The sequence below is a fragment of the Alosa sapidissima genome, chromosome 6, assembly GCF_018492685.1.
Source record: "Alosa sapidissima isolate fAloSap1 chromosome 6, fAloSap1.pri, whole genome shotgun sequence".
Lineage (NCBI taxonomy): Eukaryota > Metazoa > Chordata > Actinopteri > Clupeiformes > Clupeidae > Alosa > Alosa sapidissima.
In genome coordinates this window covers 20,534,236-20,551,181 of record NC_055962.1, presented here as the reverse complement: position 1 = coordinate 20,551,181, position 16,946 = coordinate 20,534,236, and the positions used below count along the sequence as shown (strand labels likewise).

Below are 16,946 nucleotides of genomic sequence, written 5' to 3'. Positions count from 1 at the left end.
GGAGAGCTTGATGGTGGATATAAGTGTGTCTATCACTGTCAACAATGAACAGATCTTGTTGCTATGAAAGGCTGCTTGATGGCATGTGGTTCGCCTGTGCAAGAGAAACCGCAGGTGAGAGCAGCAACATTCCCCAGTTTCCTGTTCCTCAAAATGGAAGAGCCAGTTGGCAAAGACAGAGAGAGGAAAGCAGAAAAAAAATAGTGAGAGAGAGAGAGAGGAGAAAGAGGAGAGAGAGAGAGAGAGAGAGAGATGAGGGGGGAGAGAGAGAGAGAGAGAGAGAGACTAAACGAGCAAGACAGGGAAAACAAGAGGGAAATTGAAGAGGTATCTCCATGCCACAGTGGTCATCACATGCTAGCGAAAGTGGGTCGGTGGGTTGCTTTGCCCTGTCCTGCCGTGCCCTGCCGTGCCCTGCTGTGCCCCTTGCTGGTCTGGGAAGTGCTCCAATGCCAGCCAGACTCACCTGCAAAGCTCCTTGCCAGGCTCCAGAGCTGTCCGATCAGCCTCCTCCAGAGCAGGAGCACAGAGGGGTGGGAGTAGGAAAGCCTCTCAGACTGTGGCTCCAGGCGGATTGGAGCGCCATCGTCTCCGGAGCAGAAGTAGGATGCACTTGGCCTACTTTCCCTTCCTCCCCAGACGCTTGGTCGCTCCCCGAACGTGTTCCTCAGAGTGGGCCCTGATTGCAGACTAGCGCTGCAGCACCTGTCGGCTTTCTGACGAGACTTTCTAGGACTGATCCTCATCACAACCAAAATGCAGCTAAGGCTGTTAAGATTACAAAATCCCAGCAGTAGCTGGTAACACCCAGATAAAAAAAAAACGAAGGCACTCCATCTTTAAGTGAATGTAAGTTTATATATTTTGCAGAGCAAAGGCAAACAGACTAGCTAAAGCTGCTTTTTCATTAAAGCAAAAGTGTGAAGAAATACACCACTTTTTCACTGTGTTTTTTGTGGGCAGCCAGTTTTAGTATCATTTTCAAATTAATTATCATCGTGTATGGTCATGTGGAAGACATATAAGCACATCCATGTTCTTGTCACGGACAGAAGACGACCCAAGAGCGCAAGTTCAAATTCAGAGTCTTTTTATTGAAGGGTTCAGGGGGGGAAGAGGAGTGAGAGAAACGTGAGGTCTTGGAGGTTCCGGTTCCAGGGGTGCTAGGAGTGCCAGGGGTGTCAGGGGTTCTCGGGCTCAGGGGAACCCACACACAACAGCAAGGTGAACAGCAGGCAGTGGTACAGACCAGGGCTAGGCACTAAACGTGGTGAGAGACAGAAGGCAGATTCGAGTTACCGGGGGGACTGAAGATCGGAGAGTAATCGAGAAGATCCGGAAGGCGGGTCGGGATAAGCGGGGCGGTAGAACAGGGAGGCAGTCAAGAAAGGATCCGAATCACAGGTAGGAGTCAGAGAGTAGACAGGCAGGCAGGCAGGCAGGCAGCAGCAGGTTACTGGTACAGGTTTGAAGACGATCTGACAGGGCTTGGCTGAAAAACAGGGCTTTATATACTGGGAGAGGTTAGTGGAGAAATGCAGTGCAGCTGGCAGAGTAATTAGAGCAGAGTGGGGGCAAGGTGAGGATGGTGAGTGGAAATGCAGCGCAGCTGGCCAGGTAACAAGAGCAGAGCAGGGCGGAGCCAGGTGGAGCTCGTTAGGCAGAGTAGAGAGAGTGAATCAATTAAGGTTGTTGCCCGGGAGAGAGAATGCTCATGACAGTTCTTGACTAGCTACCCAGGCATTGTTTATTGCAATGCATGTATGGTAGATGGGTGGCTAGTGCTAGATCTAAAGTTGTTAAAGTTGCTTTAATGACATACTTGTTCTTTTTGGTATCAGGAGAAAGCAGCTCCCTCAACCCCTTTTCTCCCTCTTTGTTCTTGACAGCAAGATTAAAGTGGTCAGATGTTTGAAATGGTGCCAAGAGAGGGTCATTGACCTCTCATCCTCTGCCCATATTGTGCCCTCTGGTGCCAAGCAGCTGGTGACACAGCCAGGCCACGCAGACGCTCCCATTGGCCACCCTGCCGACATGTGACCCAGAGCCTCTGGCGTATCGCGGGGCTGTAAGTCAGTCTTTGGCCTCTGAATGCCCACGACACAATGAGCAGCTTGTTGGAAGGAGAAGAAAGAGGTTTGTTGGCTGTGGAACATCAGGCCATGCCACTGGACAATTGTGGGTTTCTTTGACGTGTAGCTCCCATGTTTGCTGTGCCTCACGCACACATCGCTCTGGAAATCTGTTTACATCCACTTTTAGCTACCTAAATACTCGTCTGTAATTTCTCTTTGGGGATGAAAAAAGTAGATCTATCTATCTATATATCCCTTCATTTATGTATTATTTATTCACTTGTTCTTTTTATTCATTCATTCATTTTATTCATTTATAAGGGCGTTTATCCATTGATTTTCACAACTCCGAGATGGCAGTTGGCTGGATCAAGCACTGTTCTGGTGTGGTCAGTCTTCTCAGACCTGCCTTCATGCTGATGGGTATCTAAACGAGTCATATAGACCCTTTCAACAAGGTAAACAAAAACAATGCTTGAACATTCTATTTGGGCCCCAATCTACTTCCTCTGCATTAAGATAACATATGGAATGTTAAAACAGAAGTCTTGTGGGGCCAACTATGATGCTGATAATGGAACTCTCTTGAAAGGGTCCATACCTGCACTAGAGCCTGTGAGCCTCTGTGAAACGTCTCAGCAACCTTAGGAAACTAGCAGTGTTGTTACCTCCGTGTTATACTGCATGAACGCAGCCTTTATTGATCGGACCGGCTGGAGGTCAGAGTTTGTTAAGTGTGAATCAGTGCTTGCTAGCTGGGATGGTTAGAACATAACACACTGGTTGGAATTAAATGTGTTCCTCAGACAGACAGGTTGGCCAGCAGACAGACGGACAGACTGGATGGATTACAGGTAGAGTCAGTAGTGGATTCTCTGACTGATTGTTGTAGGGTTAATATTTGGTGTGTATAGAATAGTTATATGATTGTATGGTGCTGGAAGATGATGGTTGTGATGTGCGTGCCAATATGGAGGAATCCTCAGCGGGCGTGCTGGAAATGGAGCACGTCCCTCAGCGCACTCAGTAGCCCTCAAGTCTCCTCAGTCTGGAAACTACAGCTCCCAGAAAGACACAGATACAGAGGAGAGAGAGAGAGAGAGAGAGAGAGAGAGAGAGAGAGAGAAAGAGAGAGAGAAAGATGAGTGTTAGGGAGAGACGGGGAGACTCAAGACCATCAAATACTTCCTTTAAACAGATGAAAAGACTAAAAATGAAGGAGAGGAGGGAGAGAGCACAGCAAGGGAGACGCCATCAAATACTTTAGTTGATTGAAAAAGATGGAGAGAGAAGGAACTATCAACTTGGCTATCAACTACTACAGCAAACAGATCTGCTGAGGGAGAGAGAGAGAGAGAGAGAAAGAGAGAGAAAGGAAGGAAAGAGAGAATCTTTTGAGTTCATGTGGTGAATGGAGTCATGACTTACAGGATTTGGCATTTCAGTTCAATTTTTTCCAAAGGTCAGCATTAAGATGGGAGGAGGGAAATGTAATGTGAGAATGATTGCCATACAGTACATCCTAGCACACAAAGGGAAGGACTGGCCTGAGAAATGTGCCTTTCCTTCCTCAGTCACACACATCCAGCCATTTACATTTACACATTTGTTAGAGCGGGAGAAAATACATAAAAGGGCAGGGAAGCAAGGAAGTGATGTGTGCATCACTGTAGCGTGTGTGTGTGTGTGTGTGTGTATGTGTGTGTGTGTGTGTGTGTGTGTGTGATTGTGTGAGAGAGAAAAGACATAAAAGGACAGGGAAGTGGCCGCGGTGTGACTTTTTCTCTCTTTTCTCACATTCATTCGGTGACTGCGAGCGCTTAGATCTGAGCCAGTGGCCTTTTTGCTTTGTGCTGTTTTGTCACATCTCGGTCAGCTTGTCTCGTTTTGTCGTCTTCTCTGCTACCTGCCTTTCTCCCACCAATCACCGCCTCCAGGCACAGTCAACAATGTGCTGATTTCCTTCCCTTCTTCTCATTTGCTCTTGGAGCTGACCTCGTTTAAAAGTGTTGATATTCCAGTAGATGTGGGGGAGGTAGTCATATAATGGGGTGAATTGTGTTTGTATGTGTACGTGTGTGTGTGTGTGTGTGTGTGTGTGTGTGTGTGAGAGATGAGTGAGGTGTGTGTGATTGGTTATGCAATGGTTATGTGTCTGTGCATAAATTTGTATATTACATGTGCCTACCAGAGTGTATGTATATCAATGTGCATGTTTGTGTAAGTGGGTTTGTGTGCATCACTGTAGAGTGTGTTTGTGTGTGTGTGTGTGTGTGTCTCTCTCTGTGTGTGTGTGTGTGTGTGTGTGTGTGTGTGTGTGTGTGTGTGTGTGTGTGTGCGTGCGTGTGTGTGTGCATGTGTAGGAGGTAGAATCCTGATATCTTGCAGGCGGTTGCCACTGAGTGTGTACACAGAGGGTCAGTTCTAACTTGAGCTAGTAGGTGTGTGTGTGTGTCTTGTCTGTGTGTGTATGTGTGTGTGTGAGTGTGTGTGTGTGTGTGTGTGTGTGTGTGTGTGTGTGTGTGTGTGTGTGACAGCTAGCTCCTCCTGCACAGTTGGACTGACAGCGCCCAGTCTAGGAAGCTAGAGCTGCACATCCACCACATGCTGATATGGAAACGATGGAGCAAGAACATGTGTCATGTCATGCCATGTCTTCTAGTCTTGTCTGTTTGTCTGCATGTCTGTCTGTCAGTCTTTCTTGGTCTTTCTCCACATACCTGTCTGTCTCTCTCTGTCTTTCCACAACTGTCATCAGATGCTTCTTGTGAACTGATCAAATGCATCGTACATTCTTTTTTTCAGTCTATGTTCTCTTAGCTGATCTAATGCACTATTTATTTTTAAACTTCTGTCTTTACTCTTTAAACTCTTTAAATTATTTTAACACTTTTTGTTAGTTAATTTTTAAAACACTCTGAATTGCCAATGTGTATGAATGATCTATCCACTTTATTTTTTTGTTCTTTTAGCTGATTTATTTTCTTTCTTATCTTTCTTTTCTTTTTAACCTTCTATCCTCTATTCTTTAAATTGTTTTAACACCTTTTAGCAGACAACCTTTAACGTTCTCTGAATTGCCAATGTGTATGAATGACCTATCCACTTGCCTGTCTCTGGTCAGTGTGTATCTTTCGCCAGTTCTGTTTAGCTTCTCTGTCCTTGGCCACGTTTTCACACTCTCTTCGTCTTTCCATTGTCTTCTGTCCTCCACCTCTTCCACCTCTCTCCTGCTGCCTACTCTATCACTCTCTCCCTCTCTCCTGCTGCCTACTCCATCACTCTCTCCCTCTCTCCCCCGACTTCCTCTGGCTCTCCCACTCCCCTTGATATTTCCATTACCCATCTGCTGGACTGGACTGTCTTGGCCCTGCCTTCTGTCTGCTGTAATTCAGATATTGGTCCTGGCGGAAGCCTTTCGCTTTAATGGCTCATCTCTCTGCTTTGCCTTCCCAAATGCTCGGATTGGCAGATCCCAAAGGGTCCAGACTTGAGGTTAAAAATGTGGGGTGAAGAAATTAGATGCCTCCGGCCTGGAAAATAACTATTCACTCGTTCATTCACTTGTTCATTCATTCATCCTCACTCATTTGTGCGTCCATCCATCCATTTACTCATTCATTAATTCATATTAATATCTGTTCATCTTTTTTATCTTTACATTGTGAGTGTGTGGAGTTGTGTGTCTGGATTCTGGAGTTGTGTATAATGTGTGAGTGTGTGGAGTTGTGTGTCTGCAGTCTGGAGTTGTGTATCATGTGTGAGTGTGTGGAGTTGTGTGTCTGCAGTCTGGAGTTGTGTATCATGTTTGATGTGTGAGTGTGTGGAGTTGTGTGTCTGCAGTCTGGAGTTGTGTATCATGTGTGAGTGTGTGGAGTTGTGTGTCTGGAGTTGTGTATCTATCACATGGGCTTTGACTCAACAGCTGCTGTGGGTTTGTCAGTCTGAGAGGCTCTCCGACTCAGACGGCTGGAAGCCGCTGCATATGCTCAACGTCTCTCCCCTGGCGCTGTGATCACTCAGCAGCAACACTCACACACACACACACACACACACACACACACACACACACACACACACACACACACACAGAGAGAGAGAGCGAGAGAGAGAGAGACACACATACACACGCACACATACAGAGAGAGAGAGACACATACATACACACACACTCACTCACTCTCACACACACACACACACACACACACACACACACACACCACTCAATCACACACACACACACACACACACACACAAACTCTCACTCACACACACACACGCGCACACACTTTCTCTCTCTCTCTCACACACACACCTCATCTAGCCATGTGGACCACGAGGGAAGAAGCTGGTGTGTCAGATCATAAGAACCGCAGGATTTGGTTTCACTGGTTTAGCTCACTTCCCGTCCCATCAGTGACGATGGTCAGGTATGGCTGGTGGTGACGACAGCACTTGGTTACGGCGGTCATCGCCGTCATCTCTTGGGGAGCCTCATTTTTGAGGGATGGATGGAGGGCATCACTGTCCAGGCCTGAGTGGTGGTGTCTGCGCTCCCAGGGAAGAGTTGCGTCATTCCTGAATCACTTCTTCAAAGAGTTCAAAGAGTTCCACCTCATCTTTCAGTCTGTCGCTGATTATATGTTTCTCTCCCTTTCTTTCTTTCTTTCTTTCTCTCTCTCTTTCTCTCATTCTCTCTCTCTCTCTTTCTACCCCCCCCCCTTTTCTGTTTGTGAATCACCTGTATAAAATGACATGGGGACTGGAGGAGTTTGTGACATGGCCCCCCCACACAGAGACATCTCTTGATTCCCCCATCAATTTGATCTCCACCCTGCCTTTTTTTGATCCTCCTCTCAAACTGTCCCTAAAAGGCGTATAACAGACAGGGCCTGTGTCCCATACAATGCGCCTCTGTCTTGCCCACGTCATTCACAAATGATGTACGATTCCCTCTCAATTGAACTTGTCTGACACCAATTTATTTGTACTTTTTTCCGTCCCTGTCTCCGCTCGCCCCAGAAAAAGAAAGCCATCACCGGCTTATGAAATGGGATTACTCAGCAGTGGGGTGGAGGGGGAACGGACGTTAGAGCAGCACAGAGAGTCTTTTTATTACTCTTTGACTTTCCTTTGTTTTTGTTTTTTTCATTCAGTTTCCAATGAAACTGAATCAGAAACCAATTCGGAAACCGAATCAAACCTGAAACATTAACCGTCAGGAGTCGAAGTGCACTGCCGTGACTCATCCACACTCATAGACTTGCTAACACGTGCTTACGGTTTTCTTTCAAAGCACTCAGCTGACACCGGAGAACAAGTAATACTTGAAGAAAGTAATAAATTATCAAATCCAACAGCTTATTTCAATTAGACAGTGCCCATCATTAGAATCGATAGTGGAAAGCTGCCATTTTTGGTAACAAGAAATTGTTTTATGAGGGCATGTTTTCTGGAGTCTGATAAAGATTCTAGTGAGCTTTGTGAGTCTCTACATTCTTTGGGACAGCCTAGCAGAGACAGATGTGCTGAATAATGCTTGATAGAGGATATTGCAAGGACATTTTTCCTTGAATTGCCAAGATATTTTATTTTGGTAACACTTTACTTGACGGTATCTACATAAGAGTGACATGACACCCTAACCTCTAACCCTAATGCTAACCCTAACCCTAACTCTATCCCTAACAATACGTTACCCCTAAACACTAACCTCTTACAAAAAACCTAACCCCTAAACCTAACTTGCCATGACAAAAAATGTAATTAACGTTACGTTATGACTTGTTTATGATGTTTTTGACACATTCATGATATTGTCATGTCACTCTTATGTAGATAGTGTCAAGTGAAGTGTAAGCTTTTATTTTTATGGAGTGTGTGAAGAGAGAGCTGGAGTCATCTTTACCATAGCCAGCTGGAAAATCACAGAATGAGAAGAGACATGCTAATCAAGAAGACTAAGAAGAAATGACAACCAAACAAGACTTCAGCACCAAATGAGGGACATACTTTATGCGAGCTCTTGCACTTAGTCATAAATAGTCACCCTTAATCTAAATCAATTAAGTCCAGTACTCATTCTGACCCCCTGTTTCTTTCATGGCATTCTCTTTTGAACTGTCCCTGGAGGAAGTGATTAATCACGTCTGTTTTTGCACCCACAATCCTCTTTACTCTTTCTCTCTCTCTCTCTATCTCTCTCTCTCTCTCTCTCTCTCTCTCCCTCCCTCTCTCCCTCTCTCTCACACTCTCTCTGAATTACCCCTGAAAGGAGACTTTAAATTACGGACTTTCTCATTCCCACCCCGAGGGGGGAACCAATGCAAGGGTATTCTTTAGGTCCCTCTCAAGAGCAGTGGCGTCTGATTGAACTCATCAAATAATTATTGAGCCACTGATTAGTCCAACCAGGTGTGTTCAGTCATTCATGTGTAGCAAGAAACTGGGGGTGAGAGAGAGAAAGAGAGAGAGAGAGAGAGAGAGAGAGAGAGAGAGAGAGAGAGAGAGAGAGAGAGAGAGAGAGAGACTGGATGGGAGTGTCCATTTTCACCCCAAAACACCCCTCAATGTCCCTTAAAACCCCGAGGACTGGACAGGACTAGAAAGTGTCCATGATTTAGTTTCCCTAGGAAACAGATGGAGGCCAGGGCAGGCAGGGACCCTCCAGCAGCATCCTTTGTTTGTGTAGACACATATAAAAGTGAATTACCTCCTTCATATCCAACCCACTGAGATGATCAATAAAAAGCTGGAGGAGCTCATCAACACAGGAGGTGGGGTTGGCGGAACGTCTTTATCCACAATGCAGAGGGAGTTTGGTGGGCATGTGACACATCCTAGCCAATAGGGATTCAGCAAAACATTGTCAGTTTCTGTGAGAGAATTGCTAGTTTGGAGAGAGAGAAAAATCTTCATTGCCCATTTATGGGTTGCTGTAAGGTCTCCCATGCTAACTATTCAGAGAGCAATTTGCAATATTCATAAATATGAAACTATTCCCTCGTCTGTTGATGGTCATTTTATTAAATGTCACATTTTCAATGCTTTTCATTCTCTCTGTATCTCTCTGACTTGCTCTGTCTCTCTCTCTTCCTCTCCCTCTCTTCCTCTGTTCCTCTGTGCTTTGATTGACACATCACACAAAAGAGGCCTTTCTGTCTGGATAAAAAGGGGGTTTGGGGAAAAAGGCAGATTAGCAATGGATGCATTAAAACTGCTCAGTGATGTTGACTATTATTATAACCCCCCCCCCCCCCCCCCCCCCCCCCCACACACACACACACACACACACCCCATCCCGTCTAAATGCCCCCAAATTAATTCAGTTCTACTAAATGAGTTAATTTCATGGTCTTGTGAACAGACAAAACTCCTCAGCTGGCAAAAGAATCATCTCTTGTGTGGAATCTGGGAGAAAAAGAGTGAGCACAAAGGATGGCTCTGATGTGGAGTTGTGTGACAAGATGCAGCGGGGTTTTTTTTAGGATGCATGGGGTCAGGGATGGACTGCTGACGCACACATCAGATGTACGTACCCCACACTTGTGCGGGGGACAGCAAATGCGAGATCTATTTTGAGCATTGCATGACGTCGCCTCCCAGTTCGGGCTCATTCCGTGGCAGCAGGCCTCCCCCGGAGACCTCGTCAGTGACGTCACTCACACACGATGACAAAGAGTTGTGAAAAAAGGGACTGTAATAGGCTGTACTGGACACTCACTCTGCACTAGGAAGCTGGCCCTTTTGATGTGCTCTCCCTACTCGTGTACAATTTCAATCCATAATGTAGACCATGCTATATCAATTAGACTGAGCATTTGTGAGTAATCCATTATGCATGCAGTCCAGTCCAAGTACACCTCCTCTAGCCTGCTGTTGTCACCTCAGTGGTGCTGAGGAAGTTGCTAAGGAAATACTGTAGTTCATCTAAGGGATCTCTGTGAAACAATGTAGCAGGCCTTGCTTCTAAAGGGCCTCTTCAGTGGTTTGCACTGGGGCACTTGTCATCATGGTCACGCAGCGCGTCTCATTGACAGAAGTATGCGCTGGAGTTTTCTGAATGTGTCTGAATGGAATTGTGGCAGCGGCGAAGATTCATCACCGGGCTCCCTGACGTTCCGTGGTGACAGACAACCGGTGTCTGCGGATGGGCAGCAGTAACCTCTGATGCTGCCAGCGCTGAGCGACCACTCATCTCTCTTGCCGTAATGCGCCACCTCTCTCCATCTCTGTCTGTCTCCATCTCTCTCTCTCTCTCCCTTTCTCTTTCCTGCCCTGTTTCTCCTCCTCCTTCTCTGCTTCTTTCTCCCTGGGTGTGATAGCTCCTGAACGTGAAAAGAGCAATGGCAGAGAACAAAGGAGACCAATGGCCATCTTTCTGTGATCTCCAATGGCATTTAGCTAAGAAATAACAGAAATGATGGCTGCTGTCACGCTATAGGTCAGACTTTAAAAATAGCCTCTCAGAGCCCTGTGTCCAATCCCCCTGGATCTTTTTCGGTCGCACCCAGCATGTATAGGGACACCCACCACATTTCAATGCCTTTTCTTCGACAGAAATAGAAAGGCAGGCAGCCGTCGAGCGCTGTCGTCTGGTACACCTGGAGCCTTCCAGCAGGATAGCATTGATGTCTGGAAGCGAAGGTTTCGTGAGCAGCCTGGTTCCCCCTCACTGTCGGGGAATGATGATGTAAGAGGGCTGAGGCAGAGTGAAGGCCTCGTCAGAACATCTGTGGGCCTCAGGCTTGCTCTCATGTTCCAGAATGTTCCGTAAACGCACCACCTTGTCTCTCAAGCCTCCACTTTAATAAGTGCCGTATGAAACTTGTGTGAAATCCAGCATGGAGCTTCTGTCCTTTAAGAGCCAAACCTTTCTGTGTAATTGAAGGAGATGTTGAGTTTCAGAGAATGGTTATATCATAGATGTGTACATCAAGGCCAGACAACTTTCTTTATTTTGTCTTTTTTTCTTCTGGGAGTTTATGCTTTATGTAATGTGATACTATTTAAAGACTACAATATTATCAAACATGCTTTCAGTATAGTATACCTACAACCCTGACATGTTAATAATGTTAATGCAATAATCTAAAATTCAGATGAGCAATTAGTTGTTGCCGTACTATAAATGTTTTGTCTTATTTAATGGAGAAGAGGGTGAGCGTGGGTGAAAGACTTGCGATTAACATTGAATCTGAATGTTTCTGATGTTCACATCACAGCTTCATTGTGATTCATATGCAAAACAAAAACAAAACAAATCAAATGCCAGAATGAATTTTTATGTAGGGCAGACAAGACAAAGCTGGACTGTCTTGCCGCTAAAAAAAATAAATAGCCCTCTCCTCTTCAGCCCTTCATTTCATCATCGCTGCCGGTGTGCTTCGCTCAGGCTGTGTTGTGGGCTGCGACTGCTAGCCTCAGGGAAACGCAGAGAGCCCTGGGGCGCTGGCTAGTGGTGGAGGGAGATGATTGACTGCCATCCGGGGAGATGAGTGTTTCTCCGCCTCCTTGATCCTCTCCAAATGCCTTTCCCGATTGCTTTCGCCAAAAAACAAATAATAAAAGATCCCTGGTGCCTGATCACAAGGAGTTAACCCCCTCGAATCCCACCAGAGCTGACCGAATGAGTAAGCACGATTTGGGAGAGAATCAAAATGGCCTTGTCTCAGAAACCTCCCAGGATTGCTCAAGATGGAGTTTAATTCAAAAGGGAACTAAGGATGATTTAATTTATAGTGACACTAGGTGGCGGGTGGAGATTTCATATAACTTCTCCATAGTTATTTCATCCATGGTCGCATCGTGTTGGAGTTTTCTTTGACAGTTGTCCTTTTCAGGGAAGGGAGGAAGTAGGAGAGTTGTTCCTTTACTTCCCCCATGATGCATCTGTCTTTATGTGGCGCTGGCTTTGTTAAGCTGTATAGTCCTTGCCACTCAAAGCACAGAAATTCTACCTTTCCTACCTCTCAAGGGGCTTAACAGGAAGGTCTTGATAATACGTGCAGGGCACATTGCCATCAAGCATTGCAGATTAAAGTGTCTTTCATAAAAGCAGTTTGATTCAAATAAATCCATTTAATTCCTTTGATATTGCAATACCCAGTGTCAAGTTTTGGCAGTTATTATTGAAGTCAAAGGGATTTAAACTCAACACAAGGACCACTTTAGAAGAAAAAAAAAGTTTGTAACAGTAGTATATTTTAAACAATTATCTTTATATCTCACTGAGTCCCTGAGGTTAGGTTGAGTTGTGTTCAGTTGTAAGATGTCCTACATTGTATAGGAGTTTTTCCTTGCAACCAATGCCTTTTCACTTTTAGTCCAGAAGTCTTTCAAAGTGCTTTGAGAGAATGTTAATTATTAATGGAACATTTTAAATAGATCGGTGAAAAAAGTACACCATCACAATGAATCAATTTGATGTAGCTTTTCTCAGAAATAGATCCAACATAGGCCCACCATTTGCTCTCTCCTTTCTTACTATTCGTTTGTGTCACATGACGTCACTGTAGCTTTGCGCCGCCATCTTTATGACCAATTCGCGCCCAGCTCTCACAACAGCTGTCCATCTGACAGCCAACAGCCGATAACTCACCTCAAACTGTTCCCATAAAGTCACAATCGCCTAGTTTCCCGTCTCTTCATGTTCTTTCAATGAATATAAACCATGGACTGTATAAAATAGGTATAAACACATCTGACATTAAAGAACATTATCCAGATTAATGACAGCTAGCTGTGAGCTAAATGACACTAAAATGAGTGGTAACTTGCTAGCTGTTAGCCACTTAGCTAACAACTCGCTACTACATGTACCTAGAGTATACTACTACCAAAATCATATATTTGAATTGTTTTTACATAATACTTACATTTCCCATGATTAAATATAAATCCTTGGTGGCCAGGTGCCGCACTTTCACGTTTTTGACCCATCCAGTCACAGCATAATTGATAGGCATCAGTAGGGGAGAGCCGGGACAGTTGAAACACTTTTTAAATAAACGTAATTTAGAAACCGATCATACCACACTGAAAGCTAATATTTGGTCACTAGTAACCTACATCTGTCCTCTGTCAAATACAAATGCATTTTCAGCTTTGAACAAAACCGCTCAGGAATTATTAGGCTACAGCAAAAGTGGGACGTGCGTGTTTCATTCGTCCCTTCTGGTCAGGACAGTTGAAACAATAAGGGAACGAATGAAACATACAGTTTAAGTGATGTAAATGTCCCACAACTTAAAGTTTTTACTACATATCATGAATGGTAGGCTACTCCCAATAGGTGTTATTTTAGATAGATTGTTGCAGGGCTATACGTCTTCGTGCATGTCTGATAACAACTCGCCATCATTGTGAAGCGTGTATGAAGCGTTTTTTGAAATATCATGCCCTGTATGATTCTGCCATGTTTATAGCTAGAACGGTAAGCTTTCCCATTTATATCATGTTTAGGCTATATTGTTGAAAATGACGTTTCACTAGGTTTTTACGTGGGTTAGGCCACGGCACATCCATATAAGTAGGCTTAACAACCCACCGGCCGTCAGTCTCCATAGGATAACATGGGAAAACTCGACCCCCTACCTGGTGGGCCCAAATGTATTTTCATCTTCCTAAAACTGTTTTTCCTGTCTCACCTCCATAAATGATTAGTTAAACACAGATATTTGTGCATTTAATTAAAATACATGGAGTTACAGCCTGGTCGGGACACTTGTTTCAATCGTCCCGACACAGACATGTCACTTATAGTTTGTTTTGCTTTCCATGTAAACAAGCATGCAATATAAAAGTCTGGGATTATGGAGAACACTAATTGGTCTACTGAATAAGCATTAAGTCAAACCTTTAAATGAAAAACACTCTGAATTATAATTAATTATAATCAAAAAAATGTAACCGCTAATGAAGTTTACTTTTGCGCATCAAAACTCGTTTATAACTCTGTGATACAATGACATAGCAGGAAGATATTTGGCTGATAGAAGGCTAGCATGCTCTATGTTTTGACCAAAGGACGTCTGTCTATCATCATTAGCCTATACACTCGGAGAAAACTGGAATGTTTCATTCGTCCCGTGTTTCAATCGTCCAGGCTCTCCCCTACTCTTGAATGCCTTCAAGCTATCCCCACTGTAGAGGGGTTATGAACAAGGTAGATATCGTGGAAAGCCAATTGGGTCAAGCCTGGGGCAGATAATAAGGGACAAAAGAAATCTAGGGGTAACAAATAAGGATCGGAGCCTAAAATTGACATTTTCTCCACATATCTCTCTCTCTCTCACACATTCAAATGTGCAGTGTGGGCGGCCATACTGGGCGAGATCGGTCGTAAATATGGTGGCATTCTATTTGATAGTGACGTAGGTGACGCCTATGAATAGTCCAGTACTATAGAGTCCATTAACCCCCACAGTCTCCATGACAGCGTCACTCCTGCCCACCTTGCTTTGTGACATGGGCACTGGCTCTCTTTTCCTGCCTTCATGTTGAAGTTCTTAGCTTAATGGATGAGTCAATATGTGGATGCAGCACTTGCATTTCTATTACATTTATTTAGCAGACACTTTTATCCACAAACGATCAAGCCTAACAATTAAGTCAGACTACTGCATCTGTCAATATGAACACTTATTGGCCAGAAAGCTAAAGAGTGAAGCCGGCAAAGGGTGTTGTTCTGCAACTGAATGTTTGAGTATGGAACATGAGGCAGGGTGTATGCAATTTTCCTTTTTTTAAATCAATCAATCAGTATTACCTGAAAATGTCCAGCTACAAAAGTTTAATACAACATGTTGACATCAAAGTGATTGATATGAAAGGATGGACTTTCTATTTTTGCGTCTGTGTGTGGTTGTGCATAGATGTGTTTGTGTGATATTTGGGACAGAGAATGGATTTGTGTTGCTTCTGTATGACCATTTATTCTAGTAGTACCACTCAAGTCTGGTTGCTGATGAAGCATGGCTTGGTGCGTGTGTGTCTGTGTGTGCGAGAGAGAGAGAAAGTGAGTAAGTGTGTGTGGGGGTGTGTGTATGTGTGTGTGTGTGTGCGTGTGTGTCTGTGTGTGTGTGTGTGTGTGTGTGTGTGTGTGTGTGTGTGTGTGTGATCAGCCTGATGAATCGTTGATGTGTTGTGGGAGTGCCGAGGCCTGCTGCTGGGGCCGGTGATGGATGGCGTTTGCCCATGCGTCTGACACACATCACCCCGGTAAAGGGAGAGTGGCGAGCGTCCGGGACCAGAGCCGGCACCAGAGCACACTCTGTGTGTGTGTGTGTGTGTGTGTGTGTGTGTGTGTGTGTGTGTGTGTGTCGTGGTCACTCAGGCTCCCCATCTGTAGGGCCACCATGCTCCCCTTCCTCTCTCTCTCTCTGTGGTCTCTCAGCCTTATTAGACCAAGAGAAGTGGCTCCTGTCTACTGTTCCGAGAAGACCTGGGCCACGGCAGTCAAATCAGATGAAGAATTAGACTTGCTCACTTGGAAGTTGTCCTGTTCAAGTGTGGTGCAGAACTGGGATCCTTTTGGGCAGAACTGTCCTCTGGGCTCTATGACATATGCTTTATTCCATTCGCATTTGTCGGCCTCTGCTTTAAAGATGTGCGCCGGCCTCTCGTTCTGTTCTCTCGCCCTCTCTCGCTCCGTCTCCTTCAGAAACCTCGGGGAACAATCCTGGACTTTGGTCTCAGCCTTTCGCTCAAATGACCCGGGTTGCTGCGAAAACGGTCCCCGTTGCCAGCCCCGTCGTGTTGGATGGCGAGAGCCAACCGGGCAGAGGCAGACGGCAGAGGCACACGGTGATGCAGAAATGGGGATTTGAGAAATGGGATTTCTTCTGCCACTTGAACGCAGAATTAATGGCCTGCAAAGGCTGAATGTCCACAGGCTGGCCGACGCTCTCACTGAAATCCACTGCATGTGCTCTTCAGAATTTTAACCATCAGATCCCAGAAAGCAGGGTCAAAGGCTTGTGCTTTTGTTAAAAAAAATACTTTTAATTTGACTTCAAATGTGTGTTCTAGTAAGGCTTTATTTGTATCTGTTGAATGTGTTTATATATATACCGTATATATATATATATATATATATATATATATATACTGTATCTTTTTGTGTATATCTAATACGGTTGTTATGATGGGATAATAAAAAAGAACTTTCGATGCCATTAACTCCACATACGTGACAATAAAAGGCAAATAAATAACTAGCTGATGACAAGGTTACGCATAGCATGGCAAATCTTCTTTTGTGGCTTTCCAGGGATAAAAAAAAAAAAACTACCCGAAGCTGCAGACTTGGAAGAGGGTGAAACTCTGTCACCCTTTTAGCCAGTCTTCCGTGCCAGTGAACTCATTTTAGCTTGATTAGAATATTCGGGGGGAGTGCTTCACTGCTTGACCTACATTGTTAAATCAGACAGAGTTAGAGGTGTAATTTTGCATAAGCTTGAATACATAATTGAAACGACTTCTCTGTTTGGCCTGGGAGGGTGTGTGTGGGAGTGTGTGTGTGCATGTGAACGGCATGCCAAGGCACTTGTGACAGCAAAGGAGACCCAGCGTTTTATGAGTCAAACACGGATTGCAACACTAAACAGGGCCCCCACAGGCGTATACTGACTGGATGGGAGGTGTTGAAGTGTTCAAACGAGGAGCTGTGCTGCTCCATGCTTTACCTAGGAGTGCAGTCAGTGCTGCAGGAGAACGCTTTTCTACTCAGATCCTTCATATCTACCTAACCTTGCTGAAAATGTGTGTGTTGTTGATATCAGCAGTGCTGAAGCAAATATTTTGTGGTGTTGTCATGCCGGTGCTAAGGGCTCCATAGAGACTGTAGTAATGATACAGAGGGCTACATAG

The 16,946-nt window shown here is 44.8% G+C and overlaps 1 protein-coding gene across 1 annotated transcript in view; it reads left to right on the top strand.

The window, feature by feature from the left end:
- nkain2 (sodium/potassium transporting ATPase interacting 2) overlaps positions 1-16,946 on the top strand; it is a 175,802-nt gene that overhangs the window by 111,113 nt on the left and 47,743 nt on the right. The gene's annotated exons all lie outside the window — the stretch shown is intronic.